This window comes from Hyla sarda, chromosome 4, assembly GCF_029499605.1.
Source record: "Hyla sarda isolate aHylSar1 chromosome 4, aHylSar1.hap1, whole genome shotgun sequence".
Lineage (NCBI taxonomy): Eukaryota > Metazoa > Chordata > Amphibia > Anura > Hylidae > Hyla > Hyla sarda.
In genome coordinates, this window is record NC_079192.1 from 228,892,753 (window position 1) to 228,909,385 (window position 16,633).

General features: G+C 43.4%; 1 long non-coding RNA gene across 1 annotated transcript in view; it reads right to left on the reverse strand.

Moving 5' to 3' along the window:
- The window catches only part of LOC130369036 (uncharacterized), a 92,545-nt gene that overhangs the window by 61,931 nt on the left and 13,981 nt on the right, over positions 1–16,633 (reverse strand). The window contains exon 2 of the long non-coding RNA XR_008892649.1: positions 15,003–15,198. This is a non-coding gene — a long non-coding RNA (uncharacterized LOC130369036). The remainder of the gene's footprint in view (positions 1–15,002; positions 15,199–16,633) is intronic.

The following is a 16,633-nucleotide window of genomic DNA, read 5'->3' on the forward strand; positions in this document are numbered from 1 at the left end:
ACGCACGGTACAGTTTAATCTTTCATTGTTAACAGAATTGATGTAGAGGGGTCTGGCGAGACTGGTCACCGGGATGTTGAACCTGTTGATGAGAGAGGCCAAAATAAAATTTCCTGCAGATCCGGAATCCAAGAAGGCCGTGGCAGAGAAGGAGAAGGTAGAGGAAGATATCCGCACAGGCACAGTAAGGCGTGGAGAAGCAGAGTAGACATCAAGAACTGTCTCATCTTTGTGCGGAGTCAGCATACGTCTTTCCAGGCGGGGAGGACGGATAGGACAATCTTTCAAGAAGTGTTCGGTACCGGCACAGTACAGGCATAGGTTCTCCATGCGGCGTCGTGTCCTCTCTTGAGGTGTCAAGCGAGACCGGTCAACTTGCATAGCCTCCACGGCGGGAGGCACAGGAACGGATTGCAGAGGACCAGAGGAGAGAGGAGCCGGGGAGAGAAACCGCCTCGTGCGAACAAAGTCCATATCCTGGCGGAGCTCCTGACGCCTTTCGGAAAAACGCATGTCAATGCGGGTGGCAAGATGAATAAGTTCATGCAGCTTAGCAGGAATTTCTCGTGCGGCCAGCACATCTTTAATGTTGCTGGATAGGCCTTTTTTAAAGGTCGCGCAGAGGGCCTCATTATTCCAGGATAATTCGGAGGCAAGAGTACGGAATTGGATGGCGTACTCGCCAACAGAAGAATTACCCTGGACCAGGTTCAGCAGGGCAGTCTCAGCAGAAGAGGCTCGGGCAGGTTCCTCAAAGACACTTCGGATCTCCGTGAAGAAGGAGTGTACAGAGGCAGTGACAGGGTCATTGCGGTCCCAGAGCGGTGTGGCCCATGACAGAGCTTTCCCAGACAGAAGGCTGACTACGAAAGCCACCTTAGACCTTTCAGTTGGAAACTGGTCCGACATCATCTCCAAGTGCAGGGAACTAAACTAATAATATTAAAACTAATACTGTGTAGGTCCCTTGACCTGTTGAAGCATGGACTCCACATTTGGTATCTGGCACCAATAGGTTAAAAGCAGATCATATAATTTGCAAGGTGGGACCTCCATCGATCAGACATTGTTTCCCACATCATCAGTTGGTCCAAATTTGGAAGCTAATGTCTTGACATCTTTGTTATGTTTCTTAACCATTTCTGAACACTTTGTTAGCATTGTATAGTGCAATACCCTGCTGAATAGGACCCCTGCCATGAGAGAATAAAGTTACCATAAAGGGGTGCACTTGGTCTGTAACATGTTTAGGTAGGTGGTACCTGGCAAAGTAACATGCATATAAATACCAGCATTCAATCTTTTTTAGGAGAACATTGCCCCAAGCATCATACTGCCTTCACTGGCTTGCTGTTTTTCCATAATGCAAACTGGGGCTACTTTTTTCTTAAAGAAGACTTGTGGCCTACCCAAAGTTGTCATGCCCATCTGACTAATTCCCTGAACCTACATATCTCTGGAGTGGGAGTGCGTATTTAGACACTGTAGAATGGTGTGTGATCAGGATACCCTAAGCTATTTTTTGATGATACAATCTTATTTTTTGTGTTAGCTAATGGGCCTCTTTAACCCCTTAACGACGCAGGACTGCATCATATCCTGCATCATATCGCTTCGGTCCCGGCGCTCATCAACAGCCGGGACCCGCGGCTAATACCACACATCGCCGATCGCGGCGATGTGCGGTATTAACCCTTTAGAAGCTTACCGCCGCTTCTAAAGTGAAACTGAAAGTATCCCGGCTGCTCAGTCGGGCTGTTCAGGACCGCCGCGGTGAAATCGCGGCGTCCCGAACAGCTGATCGGACACCGGGAGGGCCCTTACCTGCCTCCTCGGTGTCCGATCGAGGAATGACTGCTCCGTGCCTGAGATCCAGGCAGGAGCAGTCAAGCGCCGATAATGCTGATCACAGGCGTGTTAATACACGCCAGTGATCAGCATAGGAGATCAGTGTGTGCAGTGTTATAGGTCCCTATGGGACCTATAACACTGCAAAAAAAATGTAAAAATAAAGTGTTAATAAAGGTCATTTAACCCCTTCCCTAATAAAAGTTTGAATCACCCCCCTTTTCCCATAAAAAAAATAAAACAGTGTAAAAAATAAATAAATAAATATATGTGGTATCGCCGCGTGCGTAAATGTCCGAACTATAAAAATATATCATTAATTAAACCGAATGGTCAATGGCGTATGCGCAAAAAAATTCCAAAGTCCAAAAAAGTGTATTTTGGTCACTTTTTATACCATTAAAAAAATGAATAAAAAGTGATCAAAAAGTCCGATCAAAACAAAAATCATACCGATAAAAACTTCAGATCATGGCGCAAAAAAATGAGTCCTCATACCGCCCTGTACATGGAAAAATAAAAAAGTTATAGGGGTCAGAAGATGACATTTTTAAACGTATAAATTTTCCTGCATGTAGTTATGATTTTTTCCAGAAGTGCGACAAAATCAAACCTATATAAGTAGGGTATCATTTTAACCGTATGGACCTACAGAATAATGATAAGGTGTAATTTTTACCGAAATATGCACTGCGTAGAAACGGAAGCCCCCAAAAGTTACAAAATGTTTTTTATTTTTTATTTTGTCGCACAATGATTTTTTTTTTCGTTTCGCCGTGCATTTTTGGGTAAAATGACTAATGTCACTGAAAAGTAGAATTGGCGACGCAAAAAATAAGCCATAATATGGATTTTTAGGTGGAAAATTGAAAGGGTTATGATTTTTAAAAGGTAAGGAGGAAAAACGAAAGTGCAAAAACAGAAAAACCTTGAGGTTAAAGGGGGTTAAGGGGTTAAAGGGGTACTCCACTAGAAAACATTTTTTTTAAATTAGCTGGTGCCAGATAGTTAAACAGATTTGTAAATTACTTCTATTCTTCCAGTATTTATTAGCTGCTATATTCTCCACAGGAAGTTCTTTTCTTTTTGAATTTCCTTTCTGTCTGACCACAGTGCTCCCTGCTGACACCTCTGTCCATTTTAGGAATAGAGATGTCGCGAATTGTTCGCCCGCGAACAGTTCCCGGCGAACTTAGCATGTTCGCGCTCGCATCGCTGGGCGAACATATGTGAAGTTCGATTCGCCCCCTATACTTTAACATTGAGGTAAACTTTGACCCTGTGAGTCAGAGTCAGCAGACACATTACAGCCAATCAGCAGCAGTCCCTCCCTTTCAGACCCTCCTACCTCCTGCACGGACGCCATTTTACCTTCATTCAGCATGCTGCAGGCTTAGGAAGTGGAGGGTCAGAGAAGCTACTCCTGCTGTATAGGGAATGTGATAGCTAGGTTGCTGCTAGGTGGTGTATTCAGGGTCCACTTTACTCCTAAAGCACTAGTCTAACATCTGCTTTAAGGACAGCACCCAAAAAAGCCCTTTTTAGGGCTCAAATATCAGTCCGTGTGTCTTGCAAAAGCTGGAGGCACCCTGGTTGGGAGGTAACCACTGGTTAAAAGGGGTACTCCAGTGTAAAACTTAATTTCCTTCAAGCAAGTAACTACAGTATTAAAAGGGCTATAAGTTCAGTCCGTGTGTCTTGCAACAGCTTGAGGCACCCTGGTTGGGAGGGGACCGCTGGTTAAAAGGGGTACTCCAGTGTAAAACTTAAGTTCCTTCAAGCAACTAACTACAGTATTGAAAGGGCTATAAGTTCAGTCCGTGTGTCTTGCAACAGCTGGAGGCACCCTGGTTGGGAGGGGACTGCTGGTTAAAAGGGGGACTCCAGTGTAAAATTTAAGTTCCTTCAAGCAACTAACTACAGTATTAAAAGGGCTATAAGTTCAGTCCGTGTGTCTTGCAACTGCTGGAAGCACCCTGGTTGGGGACCTCTGCTTAAAAGGGGAACTCCGCTGGCAACCTTTTTTGCTCATTGTCACACTAGTGAAAATCACATTTGGTGTGACAGTTGTGCAAATAAAAATTTAAAAAAAACTTTTTGGGCTGTAAAATAAAACCAGTGCTGCCTAAAGGGGGGCTCTAACTATGTGCTGCCTAATTTGGGGGAATCTATGTGCTGCCTAAAGGGGGGATCTAAATATGTGCTGCCTAAAGGGGGCTCTATGTGCTGCCTAAATGGGGGCTCTAACTATGAGCTGCTTAACATGGGGGAATCTATGTTCTGCCTAAAGGGGGATCTAAATATGTGCTGCCTAAAGGGGGCTCTATGTGCTGCCTAAAGGGAGGCTCTAACTATGCGCTGCCTAATATGGGGGGAATCTATGTGCTGCCTAATATGGGGGAATGTATGTGCTGCCTAAAAGGGGGCTCTATGTGCTGCCTAAAGGGAGGCTCTAACTATGTGCTACCTAATATGGGGGAATCTATGTGCTGTCTAAAGGGGGGATCTAACTATGTGCTTCCTAATATGGGGGAATCTATGTGCTGCCTAAAGGGGGGCTCTATGTGCTGCCTAAAGGGGGGCTCTAACTATGTGCTGCCTAATATGGGGGAATCTATGTGCTGCCTAAAGGGGGGATCTAACTATGTGATGCCTAAAGGGGGATCTAACTATGTGCTGCCTAAAGGGAGGCTCTACCTATGTGCTGCCTAAAGGGGGGCTCTAACTATGTGCTACCTAATATGGGGGAATCTATGTGCTGCCTAAAGGGGGGATCTAACTATGTGATGCCTAAAGGGGGGCTCTATGTGCTGCCTAAAGGGGGCTAAAGCACGTTATTCCAGAGCATTTAGGAATAATAGGTGATTTATGCCCTTTATGGATTAAAACCCGACTCTGCATCAACTATGTAATTTTCCATGGGAGTTTTGCCATGGATCCCCCTCCGACACGCCACAGTCCAGGTATTAGTCCCCTTGAAACAACTTTTAAATCACCATTGTGCCCAGAAAGAGTCCCTGTGGGTTTTAAAATTCGCCTGCCCATTGAAGTCAATGGCAGTTCGCCCGGTTCGCGAACATTTGCGAAAGTCCGCGTTCGCCGTTCGCGAACCGAAAATTTAATGTTCGCAACATCACTTTTTAGGAACTGTCCAGTGTACAAGCAAATCTCCATAGCAAACCTATCCTGCTCTGGACAGTTCCTAAAAAGGACAGAGATGTCAGCAGACAAGACAGAATGGAAATTCAAAAATAAAAGAACCTCCTGTGGAGAATATAGCAGCTGAAAAGTACTAGAAGGAATAAGATTTTTAAATAGAAGTAATTTATAAATCTGTTTAACTTTCTGGCACCAGTTGATTTAATTTTTTTTTCCAGGGGAGTACCCCTTTAAGTAAACAACACCCACCCACCTGGACATTCACATAATGTGAAATAAAATATGAATAATCAGACCAGGCCACCTTCTTCAATTACCCCATGACAGAGGTTTGATGCCCATTTGCATTGTAGATATTTCTAACAGTAAACAAGAGTCTATAGGGACATGTTGTACTCTCTGTCATATATAACAGGCTTTGGATCAAAGCCAGCATTAGTTTTTTTTCCAGCAAGTTATGCTACAGTAACTCAATGAGTTATAGGTAGCCAGGACCCTGTTAACCTTCCTTGGACCACTTCTGGTAGGAACCAACTGCTGCATACAGAATACCCAAGAAGACTTATTGTTTTCAAGATGTTCTGACCTAATGATTTAACAATCACAATTTGGCCCCTGAAAGAGTTGAATCCTTATGTTTACCTACAATACATCAACTTCTACAGCTGACTGATCACTTGCTGCCTAATATATTCCGCCCCTTGACAAGAGCTATTGTCATAAGGTAATCAATGTTATTCACTTCACTTGTCAGTGTTTTTTGTTTAGTCAATGTATTTAAACTTTTAGAAGTAATACAAATACAGCATTTTTTCAAAGCTGTATCAGTAGGACTTTTCATTGACTGCAAACTTCTCGAGCGAACTATATATCTGAACGAAACATGATTTATGTCATTAAATCGGTGTATACCGAAAACGGAAAGTATTCTTTTTTTATTTTTTTTTTGGAATGAAACATATTTTGAACATTCATTTTCAACCATCCTGCCAATAATTGTTACCATGCCTATTGCCAGGTATTAATACCACTAACATTTCATAATTAGGAACAAAATCTGTTTATCTAATATTTCCTACCCATTAGTGTTGAGCGGCATAGGCCATATTCGAATTCGGGAATGTTCGCGAATATATGGACGAATATTCGGCATATTCGCGAATATTCGCATATTCGTAATATGCTCGTTTTATTTTCGCATATGCAAATATTCGCGTATGCGAACATTAACATATGCGAAAATTTGCATATGCGAAAATTTGCATATAAAAAATTAGCATAAGTGAAAATCCGCATATGCGAAAATTAGCATAAGCGAATTTTCGCATATGCGAAAATTCGCACACCAGTCTCACACAGTAGTATTAGAGCCTTCTTACACCACATAAGCTGAAAGCAGATAGGGATGATCACTGTGATGTGTACTGTGAAAAAAAAAAAAGAATATTCGTAATTACGAATATATAGCGCTATATTCGCGAATATTCGCGAATTCACGAATATGCGACATTCGCGAATAAAATTCGAATTGCGAATATTCGCGAGCAACACTACTACCCATTAAGTAAAACCGACTAAACCTACCATACCCACCCCTGTAGAATAGAGAGACTGCAGAATTAAAGGGGTTCTCCTGTGGGAAAACAAATGTTTTCAAATCAACTGGTGCTAGGATGTTAAACATAGGCCAATATACAACATAGCGGGTTTGCAGTTACCGTATATACTCGAGTATAAGCCGAGTTTTTCAGCACGATTTTTCGTGCTGAAAACACCCCCCTCGGCTTATACTCGAGTGAACTCCCCCACCCGCAGTGGTCTTCAACCTGCGGACTTCCAGAGGTTTCAAAACTACAACTCCCAGCAAGCCAGGGCAGCCATCGGCTGTCCGGGCTTGCTGGGAGTTGTAGTTTTGAAACCTCCGGAGGTCCGCAGGTTGAAGACCACTGCGGCCTTCAACATCATCCAGCCCCCTCTCACCCCCCTTTAGTTCTGAGTACTCACCTCCGCTCGGCGCTGGTCCGGTCCTGCAGGGCTGTCCGGTGAGGAGGTCGTCCGGTGGGATAGTGGTTCCGGGCTGCTATCTTCACCGGGGAGGCCTCTTCTAAGCGCTTCGGGCCCGGCCTCAGAATAGTCACGTTGCCTTGACAACGACGCAGATGCGTCGTTGTCAAGGCAACGGCTCTATTCCGGGCCGGAAGCGCGGAGAAGAGGCGCCCCCGGTGAAGATAGCAGCCCGGAACCACTATCCCACCGGACGACCTCCTCACCGGACAGCCCTGCAGGACCGGACCAGCGCCGAGCGGAGGTGATTACTCAGAACTAAAGGGGGGTGAGAGGGGGCTGGATGATGTTGAAGGCCGCAGTGGTCTTCAACCTGCGGACCTCCGGAGGTTTCAAAACTACAACTCCCAGCAAGCCCGGACAGCCGATGGCTGCCCGGGCTTGCTGGGAGTTGTAGTTTTGAAACCTCTGGAGGTCCGCATGTTGAAGGCCGCAGTGGTCTTCAACCTGTGGACCTCCGGAGGTTTCAAAACTACAACTCCCAGCAAGCCCGGACAGCCGATGGCTGCCCGGGCTTGCTGGGAGTTGTAGTTTTGAAACCTCTGGAGGTCCGCATGTTGAAGGCCGCAGTGGTCTTCAACCTGCGGACCTCCGGAGGTTTCAAAACTACAACTCCCAGCAAGCCCGGACAGCCGATGGCTGCCCGGGCTTGCTGGGAGTTGTAGTTTTGAAACCTCTGGAGGTCCGCAGGTTGAAGACCACTGAGGGCGAATGATGAGAAGAGGATGATGAAGGGGGGGTGTGGGGATGATGAAGGGGGGTGGGGATGATGACAAGGGGATGATGAAGGGGGGGTGTGGGATGATTACAAGGGGATGATGAAGGGGGGATGTGTGGGATGATGACAAGGGGATGATGAAGGGGGGATGTGTGGGATGATAAGGGGATGATGAAGGGGGGATGTGTGGGATGATGACAAGGGGATGATGAAGGGGGGGATGTGTGGGATGATAAGGGGATGATGAAGGGGGGATGTGTGGGATGATGACAAGGGGATGATGATGAGGATGTTAATGACGGGTCTGGATGATGACAGGGGGGGATGAGGTATTTCCCACCCTAGGCTTATACTCGAGTCAATAACTTTTCCTGGGATTTTGGGTTGAAATTAGGGGTCTCGGCTTATACTCGGGTCGGCTTATACTCGAGTATATACGGTAATTGAATTGAAAATCTATCATGAACGAGTTGATACAGTATCTGCCTATAACCATCTTTTGTTATTACATTTCCAAAAACGTTTAGAAGGTCAGCTGTTTCTGCCCCACATTTTGGACATCTAGTGTCTGCCACATACCCTATCAAGAGTCCAGTAGACTCTGTGTATCAAGAATATTTGCAATAATCTACCAGACTCATTGATACATAGTTTAGGGACCATTGTTAGGACACCTTTTCATTGTTCAGCAGTTATGGGCCCTACATTTTCTTTTTTTCTTAACCTTACGAAGGACTGGAAAGCCTTCCCAGAATTTTGCTAACAACAATTTATGTGTTATATATAAAATTACTGTATATTCCAGTGTATAAGACGACTTTTTAACCCGGACTTTTTTTCGGAAAAGTTTGGGGTCGTCTTATACGCCCAGTCGCCTTATACGCCGGCATATATGGTAAACCAGCCTTTCTGCCTATACGAGAAATACGGGTAAACGATTTTTCAAAGTTAAGTTTAAGCTCTTAAGGACCCAGCCATTTTACACCTTAGGACCCGGCCATTTTTTGAACATCTGACCACTGTCACTTTAAACATAAATAACTCTGGAATGCTTTTAGTTATCATTCTGATTCCGAGATTGTTTTTTCGTGACATATTCTACTTTAGCATAGTGGTAAAAAAAATTTGTAACTTGCATCCTTTCTTGGTGAAAAATTTGAAAATTTTATGAAAAATTTGAAAATTTTGCATTTTTCTAACTTTGAAGCTCTCTGCTTGTAAGGAAAATGGATATTCAAAATATTTGAATTTTTTTCACATATACAATATGTCTACTTTATGTTTGCATCATAAAATTGACGAGTTTTTACTTTTGGAAGACACCAGAGGGCTTCAAAGTTCAGCAGCAATTTTCCAATTTTACACAAAATTTCCAAACTCACTATTTTTCAGGGACCAGTTCAGGTTTGAAGTGGATTTGAAGGGTCTTCATATTAGAAATACACCACAAATGACCCCATTATAAAAACTGCATCCCCCAAAGAGTTCAAAATAATATTCGGTCAGCCTTTTAACCCTTTAGGTGTTTCACAGGAATAGCAGAAAAGTGAAGGAGAAAATTCACAATCTTCATTTTTTACACTCGCATGTTCTTGTAGACCAAATTTTTGCATTTTTACGAGGGGTAAAAGGAGAAAATGTATACTTATATTTGTAGCCCAATTTCTCTCGAGTAAGCACATACCTCATATGTCTATGTAAAGTGTTCGGCGGGCGCAGTAGAGGGCTCAGAACCGAAGGAGTGACAAGGGGATTTGGAGAGTACGTTTCTCTGAAATGGTTTTTGGGGGGCATGTTGCATTTAGGAAGCCCCTATGGTGCCAGAACAGCAAAAAAAAAAAAAACATGCCATACCATTTTGGAAACAAGACCCCTTGAGGAACGTAACAAGGAATTAAGTCAGCCTTAATACCCCACATGTGTTTCACGACTTTTGCATATGTAAAAAAATAAAATAAAATTTCACTAAAATGTGTGTTTCCCCCCAAATTTCACATTTTTGCAAGGGTTAATAGCAGAAAATGCCCCCCAAAATTTTTAACCCCATCTCTTCTGGGTATGAAGGTACCCCATAAGTTGGCCTGTAGTGCCCTACGGGCGAACTACAATGCTCAGAAGAGCAGGAGTCATATTTGGCTTTTTGAGAGCAAATTTTGCTCGGGGGCATGTCCCATTTAGGAAGCCCCTATGGTGCCAGGAGAGCAAAAAAAAAACCACAATGCATACCATTTTGGAAACTAGACCCCTTGAGGAACGTAACAAGGAATAAAGTGAGCCTTAATACCCCACAGGGGTTTCACGACTTTTGCATACGTAAAAAAAAAAAGCACTAAAATGGGTGTTTCCCCCCCAAATTTCACATTTTTGCAAGGGTTAATAGCAAAAAATACCCCCCAAAATTTGTAACCCCATCTCTTCTGAGTATGGAGGTACCCCATAAGTTGACCTGAAGTGCACTACCTGCGAACTACAATGCTCGGAAGAGAAGGAGTCATATTTGGCTTTTTGAGAGCAAATTTTGCTGGGGGGGCATGTCGCATTTAGGAAGCCCCTATGGGGCCAGAACAGCAAAAAAAAAAACACATGGCATACCATTTTGGAAACTAGACCCCTTGAGGAACGTAACCAGGGGTACAGTGAGCATTTACCCCCCACTGGTGTCTGTCAGATCTTTGGAACAGTGGGCTGTACAACATTTTTAATTTGCACAGCCCACTGTTCCAAAAATATGTCAGACACCAGTGGGGTGTTAACTCTCACTGCACCCCTTATTACATTTCGTGAGGGGTGTAGTTTCCGAAATGGGGTCACATGTGGGGTTTTGTTTTTTTTGCGTTTGTCAAAACCGCTGTAACAATCAAATGTACATGGTGCACTCTCCTTTCTGGGCCTTTTTGTGCGCCCCCAGAGCACTTTGCACCCACATATGGGGTATCTCCGTAGTTGGGAGAAATTGCATTACAAATTTTGGGGGGCTTTTTTCCCTTTTACCTCTTGTCAAAATGAAAAGTATAGGGCAACACCAGCATGTTAGTGTAAACAATTTATTTTTTTTACACTAACATGCTGGTGTAGACCCCAACTTCACCTTTTCATAAGGGGTGAAAGGAGAAAAAGCCCCCCAAAATTTGTTAGGCAATTTCTCCCGAGTACGACGATACCCCATATGTGGCCCTAAACTGTTGCCTTGAAATACGACAGGGCTCCAAAGTGAGAGTGCCATGTGCATTTGAGGCCTGAATTAGGGATTTGCATAGGGGTGGACATAGGGGTATTCTATGCCAGTGATTCCCAAACAGGGTGCCTCCAGCTGTTGCAAAACTTCCAGCATGCTTGGACAGTCAACGGCTGTCCAGCAATACTGGGAGTTGTTGTTTTGCAACAGCTGGAGGCTCCATTTTGGAAACAGTGGCGTACCAGACGTTTTTCATTTTTATTGGGGAGGGGAGGGGGGGCTGTGTAGGGGTATGTGTATATGTAGTGTTTTTTACTTTTTATTTTATTTTGTGTTAGTGTAGTGTAGTGTTTTTAGGGTACAGTCACATGGGCGGGGGGTTACAGCGAGTTTCCCGCTGCGAGTTCGAGCTGCCGCGCAAAATTTGCTGCATCGCAAACTCACTGTAAGCCCCCTGCCCATGTGAATGTACCCTGTACATTCACAGGGGGGGACCTCCAGCTGTTGCAAAACTACAACTCCCAGCATGCACAGTCTATCAGTGCATGCTGGTAGTTATAGTTTTGCAACAGCTGGAGGCACACGGGTTGGGAAACACTGAGTTAGGAAACAGACAATGTTTCCCAACCAGTGTGCCTCCAGCTTGCAAAACCACAACTCCCAAACATTCTCAGGCATGCTGGGAGCAGTAGTTCGGCAACATCTTTAGAGCCAGATGTTGCCGAACTACAACTCCCAGCATGCTTGGAGTTGTAGTTTTGCAACATCTGGAGGACTGCAGTTTGCAGACCACTAATACAGTGGTTCCCAATCTGTGCCCTTCCAGATGTTGCAAAACTACAACTCCCAGTATGCCAAAATTGTCCAGGCATGCTTGGAGTTGTAGTTTTGCAACATCTGGAGGACTACAGTTTGCAGACCACTAATACAGTGGTTCCCAATCTGTGCCCTTCCAGATGTTGCAAAACTACAACTCCCAGTATGCCAAAATTGTCCAGGCATGCTTGGAGTTGTAGTTTTGCAACATCTGGAGGACTACAGTTTGCAGACCACTAATACAGTGGTTCCCAATCTGTGCCTTTCCAGATGTTTTAAAACTACAACTCCCAGTATGCCAAAACTGTCCAGGCATGCTGGGAGTTGTAGTTCTGCAACATCTGAAGGGCCAGATGTTACAGAACTACAACTCCCAGCATGCCTGGACAGTAAGGGCATGCTGAGGATGTGTAGTTTTGCAACATCTGGAAGGGCACGGTGGTCCCAAAACTGTGGAACTCCAGATGTTGCAAAACTGCAACTCCCAGCATGCCCAGACGCCAAGGGCTGTCTGGGCATGCTGGGAGTTGTAGTTTACAGGGTCCCATTACAGCAATGCATGTCGCTTTACGGCGACGTGCATTGCTGTAAAGGGCCCGACCGCGGCTGAAGATCAACTCACCTGTCGCCGCCGCCGTCGCCGTCTTCATCACCGGGATCCTGGTCTTCAGGAACGAGGTAAGTACCGGGGCCGGTCCCCAGCACTCCCCCGTCCCCCGCATCGTCATCCGGTCTTCCTCCCGTCCTCTCCGGACTTCCAGGGGCCGGGCAGGGCGGGAGGAAGTAACCGCCCCCCCACCTGCGATTGGTCGGTTAACTAACCGAAGAATTGCAGGGGATCGGAGGAGGTGGCAGGCTTGCCACCTCGCTCCTATACTTTAGCATGGTCCTGGCTGTCTGTGACAGCCGGGATCATGCGAAATTACCGGGCGGTCGGGTCCCAGAGACCCGATCAGCCCGGTATCGCCACAGATCGCAAGGGCGATTTCCCTTGCGATTTGCGGCGATCGCCGACATGGGGGGCCTACATGGCCCCCCTCGGCGTTTGCCCTGGATGCCTGCTGAAGCATTTCAGCAGGCATCCGCTTCCGATCTCTTCCCGACGCGCAGCACAGACCGGAAAACGCCAGGGCGTATGGATACGCCCTGGGTCCTTAAGGCCCAGGGTGTGAGGGCGTATCCATACGCCCTGGGTCCTTAAGAGGTTAAAGATATGGAGCTGTGTGCTCCAAGCATGTTTTAACTGTATATAACTATAAAGAATCCTGGGGGAATGAGGATATTTAGTGCATAACTAATTAAATTCTTTTAGCCATGCATTAGTAGAGATTTAATTTATATACTAGATACCCAATTTTTCCCACACCTCAAACCCCTGGAGTTTGTTATGCGTCCATGGAGAACAACCGTTGACCCTCATAATTTGTTCAGTTTTAGACCATGCTTTCAACATATAACAAAGGGTTGGACAAGATTTAACCACCTAAGGACACGGCCCATTTTGGCCTTGAGGACACAGCCAATATTCATGTTTGCGTTTTCATTTTTTCCTCCTCCTCCCATATATACCAGACAGAACTCTTATTTTTTTCATCCGCAAACTCATATGAGGGCTTGTTTTTTGCATTACCAATGATAATTTGGTAATGACACCTTTCATTTTACCATAAAATATACAGTGAAACCCAAAAGTGTATTATTTGCCACTTTTAGGAGTGTTTGTTTTTAAACAGTGCACTGTACGGTAAAAATGACATATTTTCTTTATTCTGTCAGTCAATGAGATTAAAATGATGCTTCATTTATATTGTTTTTCTATTATTGTACCACTTAAAATAAAGTCAAACTTTTTTTTTTAACAAAGTCCTCTTCTGGCGGGGTAAAATACTACTTTTGTTTTGATGGGACTTTTTATTCTTTTTTTTCTGATATATGATGTGACCAAAAATCAGCATTTTTTGCGTTTGGTATTTTCTATGGTTTCACTGCTGAGGATCATATTCAAGATATTTTAATAATTTACACAATTTCACACATGGTGATACTAAATTTGCTTATTTTTATTTCTTTATTGTTGTAAAATGGGAAAAGATGGGTGAATTTATATTTTATGAGAGCTTTCATAAAAAAAAAAATTTTTACACTTTTCAAGTCCTTAGAGTAGACTTTTACATGCAATAAAAAGATTGCATTCACTGTTAAATGGTTTGCTTTTGCTAGCATTTAACAGTCAGATAGGTGCTCCACTGATACTGCCTGGCTCTACCAGGCTGCATCATCAGAGCATTAATCTGGCGACTGGAGGCAGGTAAGGGGACCCTTTTCCACCATTTTAGCTGGAAAGACTACAGCAACCATGGGGATCCGATACGTTACCTGAGCATGTGACTTAATACTTTAGACACCCTGATTGGCACTGATCACAGAATTTAAAGGGTTAATGATGGGGAGCAACAATAGTGGCCTTCACTCACTGCTAAGGTGCCCAAACTGGTGAGACCTGGAGAAAATCTAAAGGATTAAAATCCCCCACCAGTGTCTGGTGCTGATGGAGGTCGCATATGTATTTGGAGTAAGGATCCGATAAGACAGAGATTTGTTGCCACAGTGGCTAAACTTTTCTGCATGGCCAAATATAATGTTGTAGAATACCAATTATGCAGGGCAGATAAGGAGTAGTGTTGCTCGCGAATATTCGCATTGAAAATTTTATTCGCGAATATCGCATATTCGCGAATTCGCGAATATTCGGGAATATAGCACTATATATTCGTAATTACGAATATTCCTTTATTTTTTTTTTTTTTGTAATTTTTTTTTTCACAGTGACCATCCCTCTCTGGTTCCAGCTTGTGTGGTGTAAAGAAGGCTCTAATACTACTGTGTGAGACTGGCGTGTGAATGTTCGCATATGCGAAAATTTGCATATGCAAATGTTCGCATTTGCGAATTTTCACTTATGTTAATTATGGTTTATGTTAATTTTCGCATATGTTAGTTTTCGTATACTCGAATTTTCACACATGCGAAAATAAACGCGAATATTACGAATATGCGAATTTAGCGAATATATGACGAATATTCGTCCATATATTCGCGAAATATCGCGAATTCGAATATGGCCTATGCCGCTAAACACTAATAAGGAGCGAAAAACAGTGGTGGCGCTGTGGTGGCGGGCAACACAACTAGGTTCTTTTACTTTGCTAAATGCCCACGTACCTGAATGTGTTGGGCTTAGAGCTCAACACCTATTATCGCATGTTTCAGTTGCAATATGCGCTGCAGCCAACACCCGGAACTGTCGGAACACGGAGGTTGCAGAGAGGACTTGATTCCATTGAAGGGCTCACCGGAGGAATAAGAACAGGTTTTGATGGGCGCACAATGCTACGGTACAGGTAAACAACCGCGGACACTGTATAAAAAAAAAAGTGGCTTTATTATTACATAGACGACGCATTTCGAGAGCATCTGCTCTCTTTGTCCAGTCTTATAGCAAGGTGCAGATATTGATGTTTTATATATGTTGACAGAATTTGAAAAAAGGTGCAGGAAATACCGGCTGTGGTGACGTAACAGCACCATGCACATCACATCCTGTTCACATTAGTCGGAAGAACAGGTGGGCGCATCTGATTACAATCACAAATACACATAACATTATACATAAAATTATTAATAAAATCGGTTCTTATAATAATTGTTGTTTATAACATTGGTGTAAAACAGTATATTTTTACATATATTTAACATAAAATGCCTTTTTATTTTTTAAAACCATTATAAGACGTAGCTCTAGATATAAATGTCAGCTTTAATGAAAATAAATTAACGTGCTGGTGGTGCAGTGGATAAAGGGCTTGGTTTTGTACCATGGTGCGTCTAGGGTTTCGGAGTTCAAATCCAGTCAGGACTATGTAATCATTTTTTGTTTTTTATGATGATAAAAACATACCTGTATTGATATTTAAAAAAAATATATATAATAAAGGGACTCAGGGGATTCATAACCTGAATTGATGTAGATTGTTTGTGGTTATATTTATTTCGGGGGATAGATGGTATATTTGGAGCTCCTATGTTATGACAACTAGGAAGTGCTGTAAGGATTTATCTATTGTGAGCAAACGGGGGTTGGAGGGGAATGAAAAGTTACGGTAGGTGGATTTTTAGTGATGTTATTGTTGATCAGGAGCACTATTTGTGTTCTTGATGTACGGACATGGGAAATAGAGGTGATTTTAGAATTAAATGGGATAGATTTTAAAATTTATTGTAAGTGATTTCATTCAGTGATATCTACCACAGATAAGGATCTATACCTTTGGGGTGAGATTTAATATGTTTTTTTTTTTGGACAGAGGAAACCAGCGTGTCTATGGTCCTTGGGAGCAATTAAATTGAGGGGATGAACATGGATATTAATAAATACATTATTAGCAAGGGGTTGGTTCAGAGGGAATTCTATTATGTATCTATTTTATTTTTTATCTGATAACTTCCAGCATTTCATTAAAAACTTTTCCGGCTTTAAAGTACACAGCTTGCATATCCACTAAATCTCTTGTTTAGAGTCTGTATCCGGTTCGTTGTTTCTTCTGGGTTTTGTTCTATAGAATAAATCGTAATAGGCATGGAGAAATTTGGTAGTTCTTCATGACAGTGCCTAGAGAGGCTATGTAGTTGATATCCCTTTCAGATATTGGCCCAATGTTGATTTAACCTTAAATTGAGTTCTTGGGTGGTTGGACCCACATATTGTTTGTGGCATGAGCATTCTATAACATAAACAACAAAGCTTGAATTGCAGTTAAGATGGGACTTGATAGTGAAGGTCTCTCCCGTTTGAT